This window comes from Lithobates pipiens, unplaced genomic scaffold (assembly GCF_037356315.1).
Source record: "Lithobates pipiens isolate NorthernLeopardFrog02 unplaced genomic scaffold, aLitPip1_a1.2 Scaffold_16, whole genome shotgun sequence".
Lineage (NCBI taxonomy): Eukaryota > Metazoa > Chordata > Amphibia > Anura > Ranidae > Lithobates > Lithobates pipiens.
In genome coordinates, this window is record NW_027507748.1 from 117,139,264 (window position 1) to 117,167,164 (window position 27,901).

The following is a 27,901-nucleotide window of genomic DNA, read 5'->3' on the forward strand; positions in this document are numbered from 1 at the left end:
CTTCCAGATGTCCTCTTTGGACACTGATTCCATTTTTTGCTCCTTGCAAACCTTTGATGTGTAGCAGCTGTTCCTGGTACCGATTTGTCTCCGTAATGCCATGTACACACAGCCGGACTTTTCGTTGGACTGAACTCCGAAGGACTTTGATGGAGTTCCGACAGAGTTCTGCCAAAACGGACTTGTCTACACACAATCACCCCAAAGTCCGACGGATTCAACCGTGATGACGTACGAATAAGGAAGTGCATAGCCAGTAGCCAGTAGCCAATAGCTGCCCTGGCGTCGGTTTTCGTCTATTGGACTAGCATACAGACGAAAGTATTTTTCGACCAGACTCGAGTCCGTCGGAAAGATTTGAAACATGTTCTAAATCTAAAGTCCATCTGATTTTTTGACAGCAAACGTCCAATGAAGCCCACACACGGTTGAATTGTCCGACTGATTCGTTCCGTCTGACCTTTGCTGTCCAAAAGTCCGGCCGTGTGTACAAGGCATAACAATTTTTTATATAATCTCATTGGTCAAAAAGAGTTGGAGGTATGCCAATGGGTTGTCATCTTCCACATCCACTTTGATACCAGGTGCTCCAAAAAATGGGAATCTTGGGGGCGCTGGGTGCTCCATACCGCAGTCAATTGAGCACCAAGTCTGCACATCACTGGGCACAGCCGCAGGATCATTGCTGAAATCGCTTTCCGTGCCTGATGACAAACTTCCCCACAAATCGCTATCACTCAATTCTGCAAGTGATTCTGTATTACTGTTGTTGTTTTCCAGCAAGTCATATGCAGCATTTGACGTAGAGGTGCGCTTTTTTGATGCCATGGTCGCTCTGCAGTTTCCAGACAGAGAGTACATTAAACTGCAGGCAAGGGCACTGGATAAAGCACTGGGGGCAAACTAAGGTCAATTTTATTTCATTTAGTAATGTAATCCAATAGGATTACAATGTATCAGTGTGTTTGTGTTTTATACTTGAATTTGCCGCCAGTTCCACCTCCATGCCTCGCAACGCTCGCAGGGAATGGAAGCCAGGGCACACAGTGCATCGGGCGGAAGATGCGGAAGATCTGGCCGCTGTACACGGTGGAAGTACATCGCAGGATCCCGGGGACAAGGTAAGTAACCTCTTCCAGGATCCAGCATTGCGATCCAGAGTGTGGCTCGGGTTACCGCTAATGGTTCTGAAATCCCCCCCCCCCCCCTTGAGCCACACTCTGGAACACCGCCAGGGGGGTTAATAATGATATGCTGGATCTTAGACAGCCGAGGCAGGGTTTTATTGTTTCAGTACCCAAATAGAAACTGAGCATCTGGAGCACCCTAAACTGGATACCCAGCAACCACCTCTGGCTTACGATCCGCTTTGGAGCTTGGCATAGGCATAACAGGTCGGGCTGTGGGAGCCCATGGATTCTTTTGATGCTCCTTGAAGGACCTGGCATTGCTGATCAGTGGAGCTGCACTGGCTGATAGCATAATCTGCACACTTGCGGTAGTAGTAGCAGGTGTCTCCTCTCCCTGCACATTGCTGATTAACTCCTCGTCACTCTCTACCCATATCCCAGAGTAAGATAGGGTGTCCGAAAAGAGTTTTGATAAATTATCGGACAAATCATCCAAATTCGAGATAGTCGAACACTCTTCGGCTGGGAGATCATTTCTCTCCACTTTCACCTTAGCTGGCATCTCTATATCAACTCCCTACATAGCCAATGGCATCATTTCCCCCACAGGCACACCATGCTCACTGCTTACTGACTTACCCAGCCTGGGTACTGTTCTCTCAGGTAACCCAGTCATCAACGCAAGCAACCTGGCCCGACCTCAGCCTTTTGAAGCGGTTGGTGCTCTAAGTCCTGGGGTAATCGCTTTGGTAAAGGTAGCAGCTTCAGGCACAACTTAGGTGGCAACCAACAGGCTTTGAACATCACTGTCCAAAGGGTTCCTGTCCCAATCTACTTGTAGGATTCTTGGAGGTAGAGTTGGGGAGGCAACTTCGAACAGATTCTCCCTGCAGCGTTCACAGTCGATCCACAGCCTCAACTGCGTGGCCAGGCCAGTACATTTTCCACAGATCACCCCCAGAAACTGGTAGCCTCCTGCTGTGTACAAGGCAAGCTGACCGTTCAGTACATACAGCACCCCGGGATCGGTCACGACAGATTTTCCACCGCTCGGGTCAATGTAGACACCTGAAGTGTACTTTCTCCAATCCAAGCCTCCTTGTTGCTGTGGCGTTCCAAAACTGTAATGGAGTATATTTTGGGGCCTGTTTTAACCCTTACAGCGTTGGTGGGAAGTGTCAAAAGACCAGACTGATTCTTTCCCATGAGCAATGAGACTTGGTGGTTCTTCCCCACACTGATAGTACATACGACAACACAGTCTATAAGAAGGGTAAATGTTACTTGCCATCTTCCCACAGAGTCAGGCGAAGTCGGTTGCCATGGGCAACTGCTGCAAAGACGACACCTCAAGCCCCACGTTGGGCGCCAAATGTAGCAAGGTCTTTTTTTTTAAATATCTTTTGGTCTAATGAAAACCTCCAGGGTCAAAGATAGCTGACATCCTTCAATATATGGTGGGTTGTGAGGCCTAGGGGGTGCAAAGATGGTAAAAGTCGGCAGATACTTCTTGGATGTAAAAGAGTGAAGGGGGCGTGGCCTGACGCAGCATGGAGTAGGACCTGCAGGCCAGGAGCTCCGTCTATTACTCCCGTATTTAGCTCATCCTCCACTCCGGTAATCCTCCCAAACAAGTTGGCTGCCTGCCTAGAAACCCTCTCCACACCCTGCCTCGTTTTCAGCCATCCGGCGGCACGATTGGAGTGGCGATTCTCATGCCCGGCAGCCGCACTCAGGCATTTTCCCAGTTTCGGCCTACACACATAGGCCCGCGGCCATCTTGGCACACCCTATCTCCGAAGCAGCACTGGGCCCGGTGCATGCTGCCCTGCTCCCATCCTGCCTGGCCTCTTCTGACCTTCAGTCATCTGGCGGCCCGTGCGGAGCAGAGATTCTCCCGCACGGAGGCCGCACTCAGGCAAGGATCCAGCTTCGGTATATAGACAGAGGTACACGGCCATCTTGGAACACCCTGCCTCCGAACCAGTGCTGGGCCCTGTGCATGTTACCTTCCTCCCATCCTGCCTGGCCCCTTCTGACCCCCAGTCCTCCGGCGGCCCATGCGGAGTGGTGAGCCTCCCACACATGGCGGCCACACTCAGGCAGGTCCGTGGCTTCGGCCTGCACACGGAGGTCTGCGACCATTTTGGTACACCTGTTCCTCAAACCAGCACTGGGCCCCGTTCCTGTCACCCTCTTCCAGTTTTGCCTAGCCTACCCTGACTGGCTCAGATTGTTACCTTTAAGCCCACTATTATGTCCCCTCCGAAGAGCCAAAATTCAGCCGCGGCAAAGCTCGCACAGTATGTCCGGAATGAGGGAGAGGAGGCTGAGGGGGATGGCGGCGCTGAGAAGATGGAGGGAGAGAGCACACATGGATAAACTACTAGAAGCGATCACACTCTGCAGGAAATCCCTTACTGCCCAGATTGAGGAGGTCAAGATGGACATATCTCTGATTAGGCAGGATTTCGAGAAAATCTGTGAACGGGTCACAGAGACAGAAACTTGCATCAGCACGTGGAGGACATCTTGCCGCCACTACAAGCTGGATCTGAACACATGCAGAGGTAGATTAACCAGTTGCTTGCCAAACAAGACGACATGGAAAATCGCCTGAGAAGGTGCAACCTCTGCTTCATCGGTCTCCCGGAGGGAGCGGAAGGTAAAGACCCGACAGCGTTCCTGGAAAAACTACTGATAACCACAAACGGTCAGGGGGCCTTCTCCCCCATGCTGGTGGTGGAGAGGGATCATAGGATGCCCGCTAAACCTCCTCCCCAGGGGGCTGCCCCCCGTACCTTTATTTCAAAACTTTTAAACTATAAAGACCGGGATGCTGCGCTGAGGCTGGCAAGAGAGAAACAAAACATTCCAGTAGGAAACATCAAAATGGCAATATTTCCTGACTTCTCGGCCTAGATACAGAAACGCCGGCAGAGCTCAATGGAGGCCAGAAAATTAAGCACTCGGCTGCCCTTACCTTCCTCAAAAAGCATTGTGCAGACATGGTGGTGCTGGTCGAGACGCATGTTGAGGGCAGACTCCAAATGGCCCTTTGCCGCCCTTGGGTTGGGTCGGCGTACCACTCCACCCACACGACTTATGCTAGGGGTGGCTCGGTATTGATTGCCAAATCGGTACATTTTGAACTCTGCAAGCTTCTAACTGACCCCAACAGCCGGTATGTATTTCTTCATGCCAAGCTATACGGTGAATCGTTCCTTCTCATGGCTTTCTACATACCTCCTCCCTTTAGTGTAACTGTGATCCTGGAAGGCTTTACCTTTATGTCCTGTAACTCCACAGTACTGGCGATATGGTTAGGTGATTTTAACACTACACTATGTCCGGCCCTTGATAGACTCCAGACGACACAGGCGATAGGCGCTAGTGCCGATACGACTAAATTCTCTAAACTCATCTCCACCTTTCATCTTATAGACACATGGAGGCACAACTTTCCACACACTCGAGCCTACTCCTGTTTCTCTTCTACCCACAACTCTATGTCCCGCATAGATTTTATACTTGTGTCCCACACCCTGGCACCACGGATCCTGGAAACTGCATTCTGCCCCAGGTTACTGTTGGACCACAGTCCATATTGGACCACCCTCAGTATCCCTATTGATAAACCATCGAGACCATGGCAACTAAACCTGTTCTGGCTCTCACTGCTTCCAGAGGATGAGCAGCTCATCGCCCAATGGAAGAAATACTTCTTGAAAAATGATCACACGGCATCTGTTACTGCAATATGGGATTTATTTCAAATATACGCCCGTACAACCCTGATCTCACACATAAATAAAATAAAAACAGACTCCGCTGGGGTGTTTGACAGGGCAGTGATGGAGCTAGTCTCTACTGAATGTGAATATGCTGCCAATCCCACTCTAGCAACGGCGGCCCAGCTTAAAATGCAGAGTAGAGTGGTAACTCAACTCCAGTATACGAAGGCTCGTCACGATGCCTGGGTAAATGAAGGAACCAAAAAACTCTGGATAGCCGCACTCCGGAACAGGTAAAATAAGTTGTGCCTTTATTATTTCCACCAAAAAACCTTCACATCATACGAGTTACAGCAGCAAAGGGAATGTAGAACAGGGAATTCTGACGCATTCCACACTGGAATTAGCGCTTACTCATAGCTCACGATGCCTGGGTACCATTCAACTCTGCCTGAAAAGACACTTTGAATGGATCCGGTTGCATAGCTTGCCCCAGCAAAGGAATATTCCAGTGGAGCTTAGCACAGCACATCTTTACTTGTGACCAACACCTAAGACACTGGCGAAAAAAACTGAGGTACTCCCGGTAAGGGGAGGGGTTCTATAGGGAGTTAAACTTCCTGCCTAGGGTCTAGGGTCTGCCAGTGTCCATCACCTGAAGGTGCCTATATAACCCATACAGTAATTACTGTGGCTCTGTGTCCCCAGATGTACGATAAAGAAATTGTATTTATTTATGCAACATTGGCACATGGTAACAGTTTGACACAATTAGACATTACATAAGGTTTCAGTACAGCATCAATTGGTTTAGTATTTTTGCACATATATATTGGGTTATTTGCTGGTGTTATTGCTATTATATGCTGCTTGCTCAGGATATATACATTTACATTCTAGTTGCTCGCAAGACTTCCATTTTGATTTTAAGCTTTCAGTCTGCATGGAATCATTTTGTCAGCACTGACACTCTAATTGGTTCCAGATTGTTAGCAGGGAATGGAGCTGTCAGTGACAGCTGAAGGCTTATGTTGTGAACGAAGCATTGTGTCTGCATGTGATCACTAGGTGAGAACTGACACTCTGGTTCCTGATTGTTAGCAGCAGCTGTGTCTATAGTGTCCATCTGCTAGCTTTCAAAGGGAGTATTTAAAGTAATGTTTAAGAATGGGGCACCATTCAGGGTAAAGTTCATCTACAGACAGCAAAACGAGGTAAAGTCATTGCTGAAATGTGCAGGAACTACCTGCAAATTAATAATGATATGTACTACCACTTCTCTTGTATATGGAAATGTGAATCGCTCTCAGGGAAAAAACGGACTGAACAGCTCTTTAATTTAATTAACCTCAGAGCTGTCCTTTTCAGCACTACACACAGATGCAGATTGGCTGAGAACACATGTCAGTTCATATTCTCTTTTTGGTTGTTGTACAGATGTACTACTAAAACCATTCCAGGAATCCCAATGTTGCAGTTTAGAAGAATTTGGAGAAAATTGCCTTTATAGGTAGCAGAATGCACAGAAAAATAATGATTACAGCATCTTAAGAAATCCTGAAAATTAAAATATCTACTAGGGATAAAAATAAATAGCCCATTCAAATAAAAAATAATAATTGCTATATCCCTTTAGAACTAGAACTAGAACTAGAAATAAAGCGTTACTAGATCTACTGATTACCAACAATACAGACCTGATCACGGATATGGAAATATGGGGCAATTTAGGAAACAGTAATCACAGGTCAATTGGCTTCAGACACACAAATAGGAAACATAAGGGAAATACAAAGACACTGAATTTCTTTACAAATATTTTATTGAGAATCAATTATAACATATTAGTACAGTCATGCGATGGATACATCAAACAGAAGAAGGAAAAAAGGTATCCCGCAAGCGGGATGATGCATAGGTATTATAGTGTTCCACAGAACAATGAAAGTGGCAAAAAAGCCCATTATAAACAAAATATCACAATGTGGGTTCGATTGTGCCCTAAAACAGGCCATGCGGAGGGCAACATAACTCGGATTTCGTCAGGAATATTGATGTAGAGACACATGCATTCTAGACTTTGCTGCTAAATAGACATAAAAGAAACAAAAAAATAAAATAAATGTGATTTTCCTCCCCCAAGTGTGTCATCATTATTTCAAATATCTCATATCGCTGTAACCATCATCCGCATGTCGAGTCCACGAAATGGGAGTCACCAGAAAAGACATACAGAAAAAGGAGAAAGAATAGGTAGACTGCAGACTGTGGGTGAGAGTGCCCACAGGGGGGGAAAACAGAAAAAGGTGAAGTGCAGGAGAGGGGGAAGGAAGAGGGGTCCTCGGGAGCGGCGCCCACCACCATCAAATTGAAAGAAGTTGGCTGTTAAACCTAGAGGGCCGAATGTGGGTTATCCAGGGCTGCCATACCCTGAGGAATTTGTCATGGGTGTCAGAAGTAAATGATGTCAGCTTTTCATTGACCATTATTTCATTTATGCGATTTTTAACCTCTTCAAAGCTAAGCGTTGGGGTTTTCCATGCTCTCGCAATGGTTATCTTAGTGGCGTTAAAGAGGTGTTGAGCTAGTTGATGCTCCGGGCGAAAAAGTTCAAGGATGGGTTTACATAAGAGAGCTTCGTAAGGGTCCCTTCTAAGGTTAGAGTAGAGCATATTACATAGTAGGGTATAAACCCTAACCCATAATCTACAAGCCTTAGGGCATGTCCACCAAATATGGGCCATTGTGCCTGCACTTGCACAGCCCTGAAAGCAGTTGGGTGAGTACGAGGGGATAAAGCGAGCTATCCTGGATGGTGTATAGTACCACCTGTAAAAAACTTTGTATGCATTCTCCAGGATGGATACATTCCTGGAGCTTTTCATAAGGGATATTGTCATGGTCTGCAAGTCTTCTAGATCTAACCTCCTACCTAGGTCCGTCTCCCATTGAAGAAGGTATTTTCTAACTGGGGGTTTCTTAAAAGTTGTGATGGAGGAGTAAATCAAAGATATTAATCCCGAAGAGTGGGGTCGGGTCCTGCAAACATGTTCAAAAGGGGTCAATGCGTACGGAGTAGGTAAAGCCTTGAGAAGTTGTTGTATGAAATGTCGGGGCATCCCCAGTTCTCTGAGGGTAGCCAATAGAGCGTCAATGTAATCGATTACGTCAACTATGAAAATATGTTGACATGCGTGAAAGGCGTCGATGTGTCACGAACGTCTCATCTCGCCTCATCTTGCGGGTAATGGCGGCTGCTGCTCCTGCTCCTGGGAATGGAGAAAGTTCCAGTGTAGCACGAAAAGCTAGACCACGACTTTCAAAAGTATGGGAATTCTTTAAACAGAGGCCAGATAAAATGGTCCTTTGTTCCCTCTACAAAACCGAAATAGCGTACCACGGCAGCACAACTGCGATGCACGAGCACCTCAGAAGAAAACATCCTGGTGCTCTACGACCTCAAACAGACGAGCCATCTTTGTAAGTAGTAATACTTTTTAGTTTTGGGAGACAATGGGAGTAATCATTACAATTGTGTTTTGGTCAATTAATATATGCTAGTAAATAATTATGGATACATCATTATTAGTGCATGCTCAGGGGTACCCATATTTGTTGCTGTGCTGTGTGCTTTGCTAATTGCTTTTTTGCAGTGGCCATCTCACTTTTTTTTTAATGTTTCACAAGGCACTTTGCAGCCCTCAGTATCTTGCTGATCTGGGGATCCTTCAGGGCATGGTTGACAACTAACTGCAATGTATGACCAGCACACCTGAGAGAAGAGATGCCATGCTTTTCTTCCAAAATACGCAGAGCAGCGACAACATTGCATTTGCACTGCAGCATTATGCAGCTACAACATTGGCCATGGATATCTCAAACTTTTTCAAATAGATGAAATACAATTAATATTATAATCATTATCATTCATAATTAAACAACATAGTTATTAATCACATTCAGTTCATAATATTATGCAGATTTACTACCCTACCTGTACCCTCTTTGAAATACAGTACATTATTAGCATTGAGCATTCATAGATTTCATGTTGGTTAAACTAGGTTGGTTCCTAAATGTTATTAATTATTGTGTGTTTTGTTGTTTTTTCTCAGGAAGAGGCAAAGCTGTGTACAGGAGTTCTTCTTTCATAAAAACGATGTCACTGTTTGCACACCCCAAATGGCCGTTGCACATACCAATAGCATACTCAACATGATTGTAAAAGATATGAGACCTCTTTCTATTATAGACAGTCAAGGATTTCGTGAGATGATCAACACGTTTTACCCAGGATACACACTTCTCTCAAGGTCCCATTTCACTAAGCTGATGGAGAAGAAATATGAGGAGAATTTTGAAAGCTTGAAAGCGTCACTCAAGGATGTGAAATCAAAAAATAGTTCTCACCACAGACGAATGGAACAGTATTGCCACAGAGGCATACTTGGGTGTCACATGCCAGTTCATTAATGAAGACTAGAATCTTACATCGTACAATCTGACCATTATGCCACTTGAAGATCGGCACACAGCTGAAAACATTGCTAACTGGGTGGAAAAAGCAGCTGAAAAGTTTGAGATATCCATGGCCAATGTAAATGTAGTTGTCCATGATGACGCTGCAAATGTTGTCGCTGCTCTGTGTATTTTGGAAGAAAAGCATGGCAACTGTTCTCTCAGGTGTGCTGGTCATACATTGCAGTTAGTTGTCAACCATGCCCTGAGGGATCCCCAGATCAGCAAGACACTGGGGGCTGCAAAGTGCCTTGTGGAACATTTAAAAAAAAAGTGAGCTGGCCACTACAAAGCCTAAAGCAAAGCAGCAACAAATGGGTAGCCCTGAGCATGCACTAATAAATGATGTATCCGTAAGATGGAACAGTACTTTACACATGATCAGCCGCCTGCTTGAACAGAGGTGGCCTGTGACTGCAACTCTTTCCGATCCCGATGTCACACCACGAGGGAAGCGCTTCCTGGATTTAAAACATGATCAGTGGAGCTTACTTGAGGAAGTGGAACAAGTCCTGAAGCCATTTGAGTGTGCTACTGTTTTCTTGAGTAGAGAGTCCTATGTGACTGCTTCCGCTCTACCTCCTCTGGTAAAGGGCATCCAGAAATCCATACAGAGCACAATTTGCGAGACAGCAGCAGTCAAGGCTTTCCAAAGTGTTGCTGCACAGGAGATGTCTTATTGCAGCAGCCCTGGACCCCAGATTCCGCAAACTAAAATTCCTGCCAGCAGAGGACAGTTTAAAAGTTCACCTCAAGGTCCAAGCTCTTGCTCTTGAAGTGAAAAGAAGATACGAGGAAGAGCAAACGCAACATCAATGTGAGGAACAACAGTCAGCCAGTGCAGAAATTAAATTTTCTGAGAGGAGGCAAGTGTCTCTGTTGGACACTTTGCTCGGTTCTTCAGATTCAAATGACCATCACAGTAACGGTGAGGATGACATGACTGGTCACATCCAAGTTTAAGAAACCCACAGTGAAGTTGTGAGGAATGAGATACACATGTATTTTAGTTAGCAGGCTATTCCAAAGGAAGAAAATGCGCTGAAATGGTGGAAGGAAAATGAAAGGTTTCCCATCTTGGCCATGCTGGCAAAGAGTTACTTGTCTGTGCCTGCAACATCAACCCCATCTGAAAAGCTTTTCTCAGTTGCTGGCAACATTGTGACTAAAAAAAGAGCAAGTCAAACTGCAGAGCATGTCGAGATGCTAACCTTCCTCCATTGCAATGCTATAATATAGCATTGCAATGGAGTAAGTAACACAGGCCCCCAACCTTTTGCACTGTTCATGTTGGGCTGTATTTATGTTGAGATGGCTGCCTTCAGTTTCCACTGTATTGGTCATTATTTTTGCACAGTGTTGAGCAGTGCTTTTGTTGGGCTTGGCTCCTTGAAAAATGTTACCTTACCAGTATGTTTTACATTACAATTACAAGTAACACACCACAAAAATACTGCTCAACATTCTACAATAACACTATGTAATGATTACATAGTGTTATTGTATGTTGACTGGCATTTTTGTGCTGTTACTTTATATACAACACTTTAGGGCAACAGGCATAATGCCATATAAATTCTGCCTAACACTTTGCAAAAGATGCATTCTGAAGGCATTATGTGGTTGAAATTAGTAAGGTTACCACATAATGCCCTCAGAATGCATCTTTTGCAAAGTCTTAGGCAGAATTTATATGGCATTTTCATGACTGGCTGCCTCTCCCCTCCTTTTGTCCTGGTTGACGTCAGTGGAGGAATGTCAGCCCTGCCCGCTGGAGCTGTCAGCCGGGCAGAGGAGAGAGCCGGACGGCCGGTCACATGACTGCAGGGAGCTGTTCTGAAATACGGTAAATAAGGCATAAAACACAGAGAATGGAGCTCCTTTTATTAAAAAACAAGCAAGATTGTATAAGCTTATATGAGTGGGTTAAAGAGGGATTCCACCAAAAAAAAAATTATTAAAAGCCAGCAGCTATAAATACTACAGCTGCTGACTTTTAATAAATGGACACTCACCTGTCCCGGGTTCCAGCGATGCCGGCAGCCAAGGCCGATCGATCGCTCGGCTCTCGGCTGCTGTCGCCACCATTCTAGGTGAGGGAATCAGGAAGTGAAGCGAATCGGCTTCACTTCCCGGTTCCCTACTGCGCATGCGCGAGCCGCGCAATAGGAAATCTCCGCGCTGTCACTGGGACCCGTGTGTGTCCCAGCAGACAGCGCGGCAGGGCAGGAAATGGCGTAGACTCCCACGGGAGTCTATGCCTGGAAGTGGGTGAAAATACCTGTCTTTGACAGGTATCTCCACCCCCCTCCCCCCTGAAAGGTGTCAATTGTGACACCGGAGGGGGGGAGGGATCCGATCAACGGAGGTTCCACTTTAGGGTGGAATCCCGCTTTAACAACCATGTTAAGGTTCCTTAATCAAATCATTTTTTCAGGTGTCTGATCTATGCCGCCAGGTAGCTTTCAACGTGGACAGTCAATCATAGATGGCAGAGGCATTCCCCACCCTGCTGTACACATATACATGTGGGGAATGCCTGTCAGTTTTAATAGCTTCCTAGTGTGATAGCTCAGGTGGGTTTGAACGAACACACCTTAAGAGCTGGTTCACACTGGTCCGACATGTGCTCCAACTTCAAGAGCACAAGTCACATGACATGTCAAAATCAATGGTTCACTTAATCTAGATGAGGAAGAGCTCAGATCATCCCAAAAGTCTCTACTTAGACTCCTCGTTTGGGGGCCTGGATCAAGTTGGTCAATAAAGCCCTGCCAATGTACAAACTTACCTAGTGTCAGTACTAGAATCCCTTTAGGACCCAGCACAACTCACCTGACACAGCCTGTGTCTGGGAAACAACAGTGATTGGCCTGCTCACGTTTAAATCACCTGTATCAGCATTCAGTCAGTGCTCGTGTTAGAGTTCACTCGTGTTTGATCCAGCTGATATTTGCTCTGTGACTTTCGTGTTTGACCCGGCTTGTTTGACCCTCCGTACTTGCTTCTGATTCTGTACCGTTTGGATTCTGATCTACCTGTGTATGACCCAGCTTGCCTAGACTACGCTTTGCCTGATTCTACTAGTACCCTCATCTGCAGCAGTGAACCACAAGGTCCAGCAATCATCTATCCTCATCTACAGCAGTGAACTACAAGGTCCAGCAATCATCTATCCTCACCTACAGCAGTGAACTACAAGGTCCAGCAATCATCTACCTTCGTCTGCAGCGTTGTACTACTAGTCCCAGCTGACCTGCTCTGCTTAGACCTGCTCATGGTATGTGCTTTGAACTCTTTGTATAATCAGCACACCTGAACTGTTACTTGTTATCTGCACCTAGCCTGACATTAACACGAGCCAATACATAAAGGGAAACCTATCATGAATCCTGAACAGGCTCAGTTGTTTGCACAAGAACTTTGCTGTTTATCACATCAAGTTCAGGAAATGGCCACAGAGCTCACCAAGGTGCAATCTCCTTCTACTACCACCATTACTAAAACTCCATCTGAACCTAAAATTCCTTTGCCCGACCGGTTTTCTGGTGACCGTAAAGCGTTTTGCAACTTTAAAAACAGCTGCAAATTATATTTCAAGTTGAGGCCATCCTCGTCTGGCCATGAAACTCAGAGGGTTCAAATCATTATCTCTCTGCTACAGGGTGACCCCCAGGCTTGGGCCTTTAACCTGGAACCTAACCATCCAGCCTTACTAACAGTAGATGCCTTCTTTGAAGCCCTTGGGTTGCTATATGATGATCCAGATCGTGCTGCTACTGCAGAATCGACCCTGCGTAACTTAAAACAAGGAACTACCACAGCTGAAATGTATTGCTCAGAGTTTCGCAGGTGGGCCCCGGAATCTGGCTGGAATGATGCAGCTCTCCGCAGCCAGTTTAGAATTGGCCTTTCAGATGCGATTAAAGACGCTCTGGTCAACTTCTCCTACCCAGCCTCACTGGAGGAGGCTATGTGTCTAGCTATTAGAATTGACCGCCGCCAGCGAGAGAGGAGGCGAGAACAAACAATGGCTGTGGCAAACTGTATACCTTCCTTACCACCTGATTATTCCATCTCCAGTGCCAAATCTGAGGAAGAACCTATGCAGTTAGGCTCCACCCGGTTATCTGCCCAGGAACACAAACGCAGGCGTAATATGGGACTCTGCTTATACTGTGGCCTCAAGGGTCATATGCTCCGTTCGTGCCCTACACGTCCGGGAAACGCCAGGACCTAGGTGATTGCGGGGAGGTCACCTTAGGTCTACTCTCATCTCCCCAGGGGGATAATCGCATACTTTTACCCGCTGTCATTCACTTTGGGACAGGGGCTCATGAACTGCTGGCCTTGGTGGATTCTGGAGCAGCTGAGAATTTTATTGATAGAACTCTGATCACCTCTTTGTCCCTGGAAACTCATGCTCTAGATTGTCCAGTCCGCCTGATCTCTGTGGATAATCGGCCTCTCTCACAAGACCTGGTGCTCAAATCCACCAACCCTTTCCAGTTACAAGTAGGGGCTTTGCATTGGGAGAAGATTTCTTGTCTTGTCATTGACTCTCCATCCACTCCTTTGATCCTAGGCCTTCCTTGGCTTCAGAAGCACAATCCTGTAATTGACTGGCCAACAAGAGATATTCTGGCTTGGTCCAATCAGTGTAAAAAGAGCTGCATCCAACACCTTGTTCGACTTGATACCTGTCAAGTGGGAATAGAACAGATTCCACTTTGTTATAAGGACTTTCGGGATGTGTTTTCTAAAGGAATTGCTGACACTTTACCTCCTCATCGCAGTTATGATTGTCCCATTGACCTCTTGCCTGACACTACACCTCCTCGAGGGAAAGTCTTTCCACTGTCTGAACCAGAGAATCTTGCTTTGCAAGAATACATCCAGGAAAACCTAGCTAAGGGTTTCATCCGTCCCTCCACTTCTCCCGCAAGAGCAGGATGCTTCTTTGTCCCGAAGAAGGATGGAGGACTGCGACTTTGTGTTGATTACAGAGGTCTAAATAAAATAACCATTCCCAATCGGTATCCTCTCCCTCTCATCACAGAGTTGTTCTCTCAAATCCAGGGAGCCAAAATCTTCTCCAAACTGGATTTAAGGGGAGCCTATAATCTGGTGCGAATCCGTGCAGGCGATGAATGGAAGACGGCCTTTAACACCAAGGATGGTCATTACGAATGTCTTGTCATGCCTTTCGGCCTCAGGAATGCACCAGCCGTCTTTCAGAACTTCATGAATGACATTTTCCGTGACATGTTGGGTCGCTTCATGCTTGTTTATTTAGACGATATTTTGATTTACTCTCCCAATCTTGAAACACATCAGAAGCATGTCTGCTCGGTATTAGCCCGACTAAAGACTCACTCCCTTTTTGTAAAGCCTGAAAAATGTATTTTCCATGTTAAACAAGTACCTTTCCTGGGCTACCTAATTTCTGACACAGGCCTCACCATGGACCCAGCCAAAGTTCAAGCCATTCTAGACTGGGCACCACCTTCAGACCTGAAGGCAGTTCAACGCTTCCTGGGCTTTGCAAATTTCTATCGAAAATTCATTAAGAACTTTGCCACCATTGCACATCCCATCACCTCTCTCACCAGGAAGACTCCTAGTACATTTAAATGGACTACTGAAGCCCAGGCAGCCTTCACCCAGTTAAAGAAAGCCTTTACCTCTGCACCAATTCTACGCCATCCTGTTCCTGAGCTACCTTTTATTGTAGAGGTAGATGCATCTGAAGTAGGAGTGGGGGCGCTTTTGTCACAAAAAGATCCTGTAAGCGCTGCCATCCACCCTTGTGCCTTCTTGTCCCGTAAATATTCCCCAGCAGAACGCAATTACGATATAGGCAACAGAGAACTTTTAGCCATAAAGCTAGCTTTAGAGGAGTGGAGACATTGGCTGGAGGGAGCTCGCTATCCATTCATAGTTCTGACTGACCACAAAAACCTTGAATATATCCGTTCTGCTAAAAGACTGAACTCGCGTCAAGCCAGGTGGTCATTGTTCTTCTCCAGATTTGACTTTACAATTTCTTATTTACCAGGTCCAAAAAACATTAAGGCCGATGCCTTGTCTCGTAGTTTTTTATCAGAGTCTCCTCCTCCGCTTCCTCCTCAACCCATTATCTCTGAGGATAGGATTTTGGCTTTTACCCAGACTGACATCTCTGAGGCCTTGTTACCAGCACAGGCTGAAGCCCCTCCCTCCACTCCCCCTGGTATGCTCTTTGTGCCCCTGGCTCTTCGTTTGCAGGTATTGCAACAAGTACATGCATCAAAACCCGCAGCACATCCAGGGTTTAGACAAACTTTTGAGATTGTCTCTCGCAACCTCTGGTGGCCATCGCTTAGGCAGGATGTGTTAGCCTTCGTCCAGGCCTGTGAAGTTTGCGCCAGAAGCAAGAGCAGTACCTCTAAGCCCCCCGGTCTCCTTCGTCCTCTACCAATACCTACCTGTCCCTGGACCCATTTATCTATGGACTTTATCACAGACTTGCCTCTGTCCCAGGGATGTTCCACGATCTGGGTGGTGGTAGACAGGTTCAGTAAGATGGCCCACTTTGTTCCTCTTCCGAAGCTTCCATCTGCTAAAGAACTGGCATCTTTATTCATTAAGCACATTTTCAGGCTCCATGGGGCACCAGTTAACATTGTCTCTGACCGTGGCTCTCAGTTCATAGCCCAGTTTTGGAAGGCCCTTTGCTCTCAGCTGGGGATTAAATTATCATATTCTTCAGCATATCATCCTGAGACTAATGGCCAAACAGAAAGGACTAATCAGACTCTAGAGAAGATGGTACGTTGTCTGATGGCCAAAGATGAGGTGGAGTGGGTCAACATCCTTCCATGGGCAGAGTTTGCCTTTAATAATTGTGCCAGCACATCTACAGGGACCTCTCCTTTCTTTTGTGTTTACGGGTTGCATCCTCGTGTGTGCTCCTTTGATCTTCCGCCCTCTGATGTTCCAGATGCCAACACCACTATTGAACATTTCTCCAAAATCTGGTCCGATGTAAATCATGCTATTTCCCCCTCTGTGCAGGCTTTTAAGAAAACTGCTGACAAGAAGCGCTTAAAGGCTCCAGAATATAAAGTTGGTGACAAAGTGTGGTTATCATCTCGGAATCTGTCCCTGCATGTTCCATCTAAAAAGCTTGGCCCAAAATTCATCGGGCCTTATGAAATCTCGGAGATTGTTAATCCTGTGTCCTACAGATTAAAACTTCCCCCATCCATGCGCATTCCAAATGTCTTTCATGTTTCATTGTTGAAACCTGTTCATTCCAGCCTCCTAGTAAATGAACCAGAACCTGTGGATATGTTGGACAGTCAAGAATATGAAGTGGCATTTATTCTTGATTCCAGACGAGTGCGCAATTCCTTACAATATCTTGTTCATTGGAAAGGGTTCGGTCCAGAGGATCGATCTTGGGTACCAGCTCGTGATCTTCATGCTGACCGACTTAAGAAGAAGTTCCATCTCCGTTATCCAAGTAAGCCTGGGGGTGCAGGAGCAACCCCTCGAGAAAGGGGGGGTACTGTCAGTACTAGAATCCCTTTAGGACCCAGCACAACTCACCTGACACAGCCTGTGTCTGGGAAACAACAGTGATTGGCCTGCTCACGTTTAAATCACCTGTATCAGCATTCAGTCAGCGCTCGTGTTAGAGTTCACTCGTGTTTGATCCAGCTGATATTTGCTCTGTGACTTTCGTGTTTGACCCGGCTTGTTTGACCCTCCGTACTTGCTTCTGATTCTGTACCGTTTGGATTCTGATCTACCTGTGTATGACCCAGCTTGCCTAGACTACGCTTTGCCTGATTCTACTAGTACCCTCATCTGCAGCAGTGAACCACAAGGTCCAGCAATCATCTATCCTCATCTACAGCAGTGAACTACAAGGTCCAGCAATCATCTATCCTCACCTACAGCAGTGAACTACAAGGTCCAGCAATCATCTACCTTCTTCTGCAGCGTTGTACTACTAGTCCCAGCTGACCTGCTCTGCTTAGACCTGCTCATGGTATGTGCTTTGAACTCTTTGTATAATCAGCACACCTGAACTGTTACTTGTTATCTGCACCTAGCCTGACACCTAGCAAGGGTTGGGTGAATACTGTGTCCAGTGATATTGAAACTTGAGTAGCATTACTGTTACACGAGCCTTGGGATTGATTGTGGCACTCTAAGTGATCAATTTAATGGGCCTTGTTTATTCTTGTATGTACCTCGCTCCATGTGGAGGTCCCCTTAACTTGTGCAAAGAGATCAATTATGTATTTCTGAGTAAGAAAGTCAAGTCACCAATGGGTTAATGTTTGATTTTTGGTTTATTCACTGCATGTGCACACTTGAGGATTCATGAGTGAATTTATGAGTATACCAATGTATTGTAACATATGTGGTATTTATATGCCTTCCTTATGTACCTTAAAACTAAATGTTCCCTATTTTTTTTCCTTTTCTACTTTCTACTAAAATCAATGGTTCCCTATGAGAGCCATCTTAACTGGCCCGACTTGTCAGTCCAACTTCGAAAAAAGGTTCCCGCACTACTTTGGTCCAAATTGGGCATGATTTCAGATCACTGATTTGAATGTCAGTCGCATCCAAGTCGGATCATCATCTTAACTGATCAGACTTGTGGCATGTGACTTGTGCCCTGAGATCAAGTGTATGCAATGTTAGCATGATGGGTCTGTGACGTCACAAGGGGCGGGGTCTCAGGGTGACATTACCTGATGGTAACACATATATAAGAGCCGTCAGACACACCGGAGCTCACAAAACAGTGGGAGTCAGCGTCAGAGGAGCATGTTTTTTTTTCAGCGGCCCGGCGGCGGCAGAGGAAGGAGACATTAGTGGAGGAACCAGGGAAAGAAGACATTGGTGGAAGTACCAGAGAAGGAAAAGATTGCGCTTGATGTTGAAGCTATGACGGGAGACATTCTTCCTTTTGAATAAAGGAGAAAGTCAAAAACCATCTCTTGTTTTTTCCAACGCTACACTGTTTTTGTTTGGTGAATGGATAAGGGTACAATGTACCCCATACTCATTTACATAGGGACATGGGGGAGGGCCAGGATCCAGGGGCCCCCTTTTTTAAAGGGGCTTCCAGATTCCGATAAGCCCCCTGCCGTCAGACCCCCACAACCACCGACAGGGTTGTGGGGAAGAGGCCACATCCTCATCAACATGGGAGCAAGGTGCTTTGGGGTGGGGAGGGAAGAGCCCCCCAATGTTGAGGGTATGTGGCCTGGTATGGTTTAGGAGGGGGACGCTCACTTGTCCCCCCTTTCCTGACCTGCATGCTCGGATAAGGGTCTGGTATGGATTTTGGAGGGACCCCACATTGTTTTTTTTTTTTTACATTTTGGCATGAGGTTCCCTCAAGATCCATACCAGAAGGGCCTGTCATGGATTTGGGGGGGCCGGCATGCCGAGTTTCTTTTTTTTATCAGTTTTACGTGAGGTTTCATCCATTCCAGAGCCAAAGGAATTGTTTTAATTGGTCAAATGACAAGTTGCAATCATCTCAAAGTCGGATCATGTTCATTGAAGTCACATAGAAGTCAGACATGATATTGCAGGGCAAAGTCAGATTGGAATTTGTGTGACTTCCGTGTAGTGTGAACATAGTCTAACTCACCCCTACCAAGGAAGCTACATGAGCAGGTGTTTCGTCAGATTAGGCAAACCGTCACATTTTGCAATGAAAGTGATTCTGTTGCTGCCATCTTGCTACACCCCGCACTCGTCCACAGTAAGGATACAGTGAGAAGGCAGCACGTCATCTTGTTACACCCACTGGATTTTTGCATTTCACACTTATTTTTAACAGTAAACTGAGCTTATATAGTAAAATACGGTATTTAACAATCCGTCTGACTGTCTAGATCTTGAATTTTAATATCAGCGGCAAGCCTACTGATGTCACAGGTTTGCTAATCTGACAGAACACCACTGCTTTGAAAAATCAACATCAGAACAATCACATGGATTTCAAAATACTGTATTGCGCTATATAAGCCTACTGTTAAAAATAAGTGTGAAATGCAAGACTCTGGTGTCCACTTGCTGCCTTCTCACTGGATCCTTACTATGGACGAGTGCGGGGTGTAGCAAGATGGCGACGACGGACCGTCACTTCCATAACAAAATCTGAAGGGTCGCATAATCTAATGAAACACAGGTACTCACAGGGGCGGTGGGTGGGCTTGGCCTATGTCGTTGGGGGCTGGCTGAAGCAACCTGGAGAACAAAAAAGTGGGGGTTATAATATTTCTTTGTAACGCAGGAAAATGTAACATGCGTCAATGTAAAACACCAAGTTCTAACATTTTTTACACATAGCTATTCACACACATAATTTTAAAGTAATAACTTGCTCTGTGTTGCCTGTCTGCAGTGGCACCGTATGCAATACATTTAGCAAGCACTGTACAGAACCTATCCAATATACACTAACAATACTGCTGCGCACGCGCAGACATCCACCTTTTCCTTTACTAGAGTCGACGTTTTTAATAGGTCGGTGACAGAAAAGAGAAGAGGTTCTGCGCATGCGCGCGCCTTTTTCCTGTAGCCTTTCAGACAGTTGTGGCGGAGAACTGAGCGTGCGCCGGTTCCATTTTATCGGAGATTTACATGGCGGCGCCGCTCTGAGGCTTGCTAGGACTGTACACAGCAAGCAGAGATACAGGTATTCTCCAATTCATCCCTTTCTTTCCTTCCTAGGCTAGCTTTTTCCAGCAGGTTCCTTATTCCCAGGTCCAGTACTGCACACCTCGTCAGCCACTAACGAAACCTCCCCCTGGTCCTAACACTACTACCCCTGGCATAGCCACCAGCATTTCAATGGACGCTTCTAACAAGCGTGTGTGCCCTCCTCACACTATACAGGTGTGGTGTGCTGCATGTCCCTGGACTGCAGAATGTCACAATGCTCTTCTGGGTATAACCCAGGGGGCATTTAGTGACCCAGAGTGGCCCTGATCCTGCTCTTCTGGGGTCCCCTTGCGGCTCCTCCCCACATCTGATAACCCCCCTCAGAGAAGCGCTTCCCCGAGGGGGTTACCTTGCAGGCGCGCTCACGAGTCCAGCATTCAGCGTCCATAGACGCCGAATGCAGGACTCGGCCCCGCCCCCGGCGCTCATGTCATTTGATTTGATTGATAGCAGCGGGAGCCAATATAAAAATAACCACCCCTGCTGTTTTCCGGTCGGACTGGTACTTACTCCATCTGGGTGGGTGGCAGGAAGCTTGGTGCAGTGAATTCCAGCTCCTCCTCGGCATCCAATTGGATCAACTGTCCTTTCAGCCAAGGGTGACCAGTGTCAAAACCCACTTCCTGATTGGCCGGTAGGAGGATCAGTGTTACAACAGCGACTATGCGTTCGCTGTTGTAACACGCCTGGCTGGGCTCGGAGTGCACTCTCTGTGACCTGAACCCACCCTATATTGAAGCCTATTAGTTCCTCTGGCGCTAATTGGTGCTTCAAAAAAACAGCCCGTCCGCCGGTGGCCTCAAAGGGGCCCCTCCGTATCGGAATACATGCACCTGTGTCCTGAAAGGGGCCGGATACATGGATAGGGGAGGCGGCAATGGACGGGGCGGTGCCCGTACACTATTAATGGATGGGCGCCCCTGAATCACATGATCATATAGAAACCGCGCTGTCTTCCAGCCATTAAAGCCCACTTATAGGAGCACTGGGAGGTGGCATCAAAGGGTTAAAAGCGAAAAAATATAAACTGTTTGGGAGCTCCAAAGCACCTATCTCCACCCCCTTATATTCCCTGTCTTCTCCCTACCATCCCTATTGTTCATTCTTAATCTGGGCACACACTAACAACTGCTGGGTTGCACAAAAAAAAAAATCTGTCAGCTCCAGTGGGAGACACTGTACTAACCATGCAAGGTTAGTCCATTGATCTCCCCAGTTGAGCTGTTGTATTCTGACAGGGGGAAGCCATTGGTCGGCTGCTGGTTTTCCAGCATGCACGGCCGGACAGCCATCTTCTATTAGACAGACCGACATACGCACGGGCAGAATGTCAGACCTTTTTATTCGGGATTGGCAAATGTCTCCTGACATTCTGCCCATGTATACTGGGCTTTAGCATTTCGCACCGGTGCGGTTTGAAAGGTCATGGAATTTGGCGGTGCAGTGATTTGAAAAAGTATTTTCTGCACTACTTCTGGCGATTTCAAGCGTGGCTTGCATAGACATCTGTGTGACTTCATTCACAGATGTCTATGCAAAGTTCCACTGACATGTGGCTTTGAAATTGAAATCCTGTGAGTATGATTGAAATCGCACAAAGCCGCATTCAGTGTGATCCTAGACTAAAGGGCTCATTTACACTTGTGGTCAGGCAGTAAAATTAGGTGTCTAGGATGAGGTTTTGCTTCCCCCAACCGTTCCCCTGAAAGTGGTTGTAAACCTCAGACATGAAATATGAACAAACCATATCCCTCTATAGTATGTCATTTCTGTCGTCTGTTTCATTCCTCTGCTATCAGCATGAATCACTTCTGACAAGTTTTCCTGACGCCAAGAGAATAATGGTGACATGGGAGGGAGCTCTAGCTGATTGACAGCCTCCTGTGAGCTGTGTGAAGGGGGGTTTGTCTCTTCCCTCCAATCAGCTTTCAGAGCTCTTCTAAATTAACTCTAGAGCAGTGATGGTGAACCTTGGCACCCCAGATGTTTTGGAACTACACTTCCCATGATGCTCAACTACATTGCAGAGTGCATGAGCATCATGGGAAAGCTTTACAATTCTGGACTTTGAGCAGATGTAGAGAAGACTTCAGATTGACAAAAAAAACAACATATGTAGGATTTGTTTAAGCTGTGTGTGTCACCTGAGCCCAGTCCCTTTGCTGGGTATATATAAGGGTTTACAACCACTTTAAGCTGCAAGGGCAGTCAGATAGGGTTGTCCACATCGCACTGCGAAAATAATCCAATCCCTGTCAACATATGTACATTGTGTTGCATGGTGTGGTATTTACAAGGTTAAAACAGATGGAGAGGCAGCCACATATAACCTCCTCGCCACCTGTCCAACGCATCTCAAAGGGGTACTATTGTGTACGTTTAGCTAGAAGCCGGCCATACATGGATCAAAATTCATCTGGTACAGCAGGGATAGGGAGAATTTCGATCCATGTATGCGCACTGTGGCTGTACAGAACCCGATGGATTTCTGTACAACTGTCCTGTCAGGATTTCCCGATCAGCGCTGCCAGCTATAGACTGCAACACTGATTAGTGTATTTTGAATATTGAACCTGCTGGTTGAATGGAAAAAAAAACAGACTAATCTATAAACTGCCTTACTACTGTCTCTTCTTCACTAATCCACTAGTGGAATGTGATATGTCTAATGCAGGGGTCTTCAAACTACGGCCCTCCAGTTGTTCAGGAACTACAATTCCCATCATGCTTAGTCATGTCTGTGAATGTCAGAGTTTTACAATGCCTCATGGGATGTGTAGTTCCGCAACAGCTGGAGGGCCGTAGTTTGAGGATCCCTGGTCTAATGTGATGACTTGTCTTCTCAGTGCAGTGTTTATCATATGATGTACAATACCTATCATCTTTGTATAACGGCTACTGTAAAGCTTCCAGATACAAAACTGTAATATATTTCAGCTGACTAATTCTTAAAGGAGAAATATAGCCAAAGCTCAGGAGTGTCCTTAGTTCTGCACACCTGTGACCCAGATTCAGGTAACAGCAAGCTAAAATCCACTGTCAGCTGACGACACAGAGTCAGCCCAGGCTCTGTAGGGATCCCAAAAGACCTGAGAACTGAGAGATCGGCCATCTTTGATTGCTCAGTTCTCAGTGTAGAGCCAGTGGGAGACAGCTGCAGCATTGGATCCATATTGCAGCCATCTAAGCAAGAATAAATGTTTTAAAATTTTCCATTCCTGCACTTCTTTTTTAGATGTGATGGCTGCTTTTTTTTTCTCCCCCCCTCCTATTATCACTTGGTAATCTGGCCTGTAACACACTTCCTGTATAAGGTTTTACCAGATGACCATTGTAAGCACTCCTGTCACTATTAAATAGTTTGTCTCAACCCTAGAGCTACATCTCCAGGACAGTTTGTTCTGGTAACGGAAGTTGAATATAACAGACTTACTGGCCAGCTATCAGGTGCAATAAAACTTATTGAACCAAAAAAAACAACCTAACTGCTTGCCGACCAGCCGCCGTCATTATACTATGGCAGGTCGGCGTGATCCCGTGAACCGTCGTAGCTATACGTTGGTCCCTTTAAGTGAGATAGCAGGCACATGCCGCCACACTGCGGCGGTGGCGATGCGCATGGCCAGCGGTTGTTGCATCAAGAGCCAGAACAGGGGTGTGTGTGTGTGTGTGTGTGTGTGTGTGTGTGTGTGTGTGTGTATAAACGCACAAATCCCTGTTCTGTAAAGAGAGACAGATCATGAGTTCCTATTAGCTAGGAACAACAATCTGTCATTTCCTACAGTTAGAACACACACTAGGGAACACAGTTAACCCCTTCCCTGCCAGTGACATTGTCACAGTAATGAGTGCATTTTTATAGCACTGATTTCTGTATAATTGTCAGTGGTCCCAAAAATGCGTCAAAGGTGTCGGATCTCTCTGTCATGTCGCAGTCCCAATAAAAATCACTGATTATTCTGACTCCGATTGTTGTGAAGCGATCTATCCCTTGTGAGACCTCTGTCTGGCCTGTATAAGCAGATATCATCACTGAGGACAATCATCATCGGATAGCTTGAACTCACCAATACCGATTTCCATCCACAGATGCTTTATTCTGAACATCAGATTACAGCAGATGACAGGATACAAATATATGAATAGGTTGTGTTATTATGTGGTCAAAAGATGATATTGTCTGTAGCTTACAATGTAGCATACATGAGGCTAGTTACTCCATTGATGACACAGGAAGAACAAAACGCAGGAAGTAGGGTGGAGCAAAAACATGTCATAACATAAGGGGAAAAAAAAAACGTGAAAACACAAGTGCATTACCACAAAAGGTCACTAGATGGCAGCATGTGAACTAAACTTAAACGTCCATAGAAAAATGGTTAGGAAAATGTATCTATGCCCCGTTTTGGGGCAGCACCCTCCCCTGCTGGATGTCTTGAAGACCTGAACGACATAAAAGAACATGCATATAATGCAATAATAGTAACTCTTAATTTAAAACTTCAAGATATGTCAACTAAAGTTCAAGACACTTTCTTCTTGAAATTTACAATAAGTCCCATGCGCCATTCGATCCTTTCGGCTTGTTAGTCCTTAAGCAGAACAAGATCTCCAACTTGTATGTTAGGGTTCAGCCGTTGCCATTTCCTGCGTCCAATGATTCCAGAAGCAGTTGGCGCGGTTTTGTACTCATTTCCACTGGTCATAGCACAGATTTCCTGTTTTAGCCCTTGTACACACGGTCGGAAATTCCAACCACAAAATCCATCGGATTTTTTCAGATGGATTTTGTCCAAAACTTGTGTTGTATACACACGGTCGGACAAAGTTGTCGGAAAATCCGATAGTTCGGAACGTGATGACGTTAGTTCGTTGCGACTGAACGATGTTCAGCCTAGTGGCCAATAGCTTTGCTCTCGTACTTTGATTTGAGCATGCGTGACACGTTGTCCAATCGGAATTCTCTACAAACGATCGGAAAAAGTCTGATCGTATTTTGCTGACGGAAAATTTGAGATCCTGCTCTCAATTTTTTTCCATCGGTAATTACCGACGGATAAAGTCCAATAGACCGTTTCCGTTGGAATTTCCGACCACGTGTACAAGGGCTTAAAGTTTCCAGGTGGAACAGGAACAGACCCAAGCTTCTGAGTAAGAAGAGTAGCTGGAGTAAGGATAGTTGGGGTCTCTGCATCTTTGTCAGGTCCAAGAAGACTAAAGACATCAGCTGTGGTTACTTCTAGATCAGTGGTCATCAACCCTGTCCTCAGGGCCTATTAACAGGCCAGGTTTGCAAGATAACTGAAATACATCACAGGTGATATCATTTTCTGCTCAGTGATTGCAGTATTCTAGTCTGCATCTCCCCAAGGTAATACATAAAACCTGGCCTGTTAGTGGGCCCTGAGGACAGGGTTGATGACCACTGTTCTAGATGATCCAGCAGGAATTCAGGACCTGTTATCCAAGAAGGATTTGCAAAGACACTTTCAGACACTGGCCTGGTGGCATGGTCTGCAGGGTTAATTTTCAGATGGAACATAATGCCATTGTTCAGGTTTAGATGGTTTCCTGATTCTCTCTACACGGTTGCTGACATAGATTTTGAAACGTTTAGTCTGGTTGTAGATGTAACCCAGAACAACCTTGCTGTCTGTAGAATCTGACATCGATCTATCTGAATGTCTAGCTCACGCAGTATGAAATCTGTTATTTATACAGCTAGCACAATCCCACAAAGTTTGAGCCTGGGAATAGTGTGTTCAGGCTTGGGTGCGAACTTGGCTTTCTCAAACAGAAACCCTATGTGGACTTGATTAGAAGAATTTCTTACCTTGAGGTAAGCGACAGCTGCTATGGCCTCAGTGGATGCATCTGAGAAGATGTGAAGCTCTTTCCTCTGAATTGTGGCAAGGGAGGCAGAAGTGTAGCAGCGTGGTATATGGATTCCATCTAAGGCATGTAGAGATTGTTTTTAGGACTCCCACTTTGAAAGCTGGTTTATTGATAGTGGAGCATCCCAATCTTTAATAGTCTCTGTGAACCGTCTAAGAAAGGATTTACCTTGTATGGTGATGGGAGCTACGAATCCCAATGGGTCATATAGGCTGTTCACTACTGACAGAACACCACATTTGGTAAATGGCTTGTCTGCAGAGCTGACTTGAAAGCCGGAGGTGTCTTTTAATAAGTCCCACCGTAGGCCCATACTTTTCTGTACGGGTGGTATGTCCATTCCCAGATTCAAGTCTTTAAACCCTGTGGCATGATTGCCAGGTTGAAAGGCTTTCATAACCGCAATCTTGTGTAATCTGAGGTTAGCCTCAGAAAGCATACCTTGTATTCTTTTGAGCAGGTCTATGGCTTCTTCGTCGGAAGGTAAAGATTGAAGTCTGTCATCCACATAGAAGTCTCTCTTAGCGAAGTGTTGAGCATCCATGCCATACTCCTTTTCTCTGTCAAGGGTGGTCCTTCGTAAACCATATGTTGCAACAGTGGGTGAGGGACTATTTCTGAAAACGTACCTTCATGCGGTATTCAATCATCTCATTGTCCATGTTGTTGCGGTGCCACAGAAACCTTAGGAAGTTCCGATGGTCTTCATGTACAATGACGCAATGAAACATTTGTTCAATGTCAGCAGTTATGGTAACTGACTCTCTTCTGAATCTCATAAGTAAAATACTACCCTGATTTGCTTTAGCTTACGTGGATGATGCACTCCGAAGAAAGGCAGGTACCAGCACTCATCGTGTCTTTGAAGTGGTGGAGCTGGTTCGGCGTGATCATTGTCAAAGATCCTTTTCATAAAAGCGATGAAATGGTCCTTCATTTCAGGCCTGTTCTTTAGTGTTCGTTGAAGTGAGTTGAATCTGGATAGAGCCTGCTCACAATTGTTTGTTTGGGAGTTTAACCCTTGAAGCACGAAGAGGTAATGGTGCAACCCAGCTGTTGAACTCATCCTGGAACAATTCTTTGTGCATTATTTTGATGAACTCTCTGTCTTCGACTAACAAGGATATTTTGTTATCGCTTGTAGTACAAAACACTGTGTGGTACCTAGGTTGTCATCACGAAGGTTAGGAGTGACATATGGTACTTGGATGATGTCAAGAAGCTTCTTTTACTTTCTAATGGCGAGGGCACTGTTTGAAGGGGGATGCACATCCATTTCCTAACCTGCACATTTTTGAAGGAGAGGATCTCGGATGATGTACGCATTCTATCCAAGCATACGTTGCCCACAATTACCCAGCCTAGATCAAGTTTTTGTGGGGCATCATCAGGTCCATTGCACTGCTTGCGTACCTTGTGTACTCTAAGGCCGCGTACACACGGGCGGACTGTTCGCCCAACCTTGTCCGCTGAACAGTGTTTGGGCGGACAGTCCGCTCGTGTGTGGGCTTTCAGCGGACAGTTTCAGCGGACAGTTGGACGGACAAAGTCTTTCGGAAATTCCGAAAAACTGTCCGCTGAAACTGTGTTTGAGCGAACAGTCCGCCCCTGTGTGGGCCTGTCCGCTGTACTTTCGAAATGAGCGGACTGTTCCCGCTCGGAAAGTCCGCCCATTTCGAGCGCGTGTACAGGTAGGCGGGGCCCGCGAAGGAGACGTCGCGGGCTCCGCCGCCTGGAATGGGCTTAAAGGGGAACGCCAACGCCGATAAAAATCGGCGTGGGGGTTCCCCCAAAGTCCACACCAGACCCTTGTCCGAGCACGCTACCCGGCCGGCCAGGAAAGGGGGGCGAGCGAGCGCGCCCCCCCTCCTGAGCCGTACC

General features: G+C 46.1%; 1 protein-coding gene across 2 annotated transcripts in view; it reads left to right on the top strand.

Moving 5' to 3' along the window:
• Positions 1 to 19,976: 19,976 nt before the first annotated feature.
• The window catches only part of NSRP1 (nuclear speckle splicing regulatory protein 1), a 111,639-nt gene continuing 103,714 nt past the window's right edge, over positions 19,977 to 27,901 (top strand). The window contains exon 1 of one of the 2 annotated variants that reach the window (XM_077480341.1): positions 19,977 to 20,099. The gene's annotated coding sequence lies outside the window, so the exon portion shown is untranslated. The remainder of the gene's footprint in view (positions 20,100 to 27,901) is intronic. The other variant, XM_077480342.1, reaches the window with a different exon arrangement.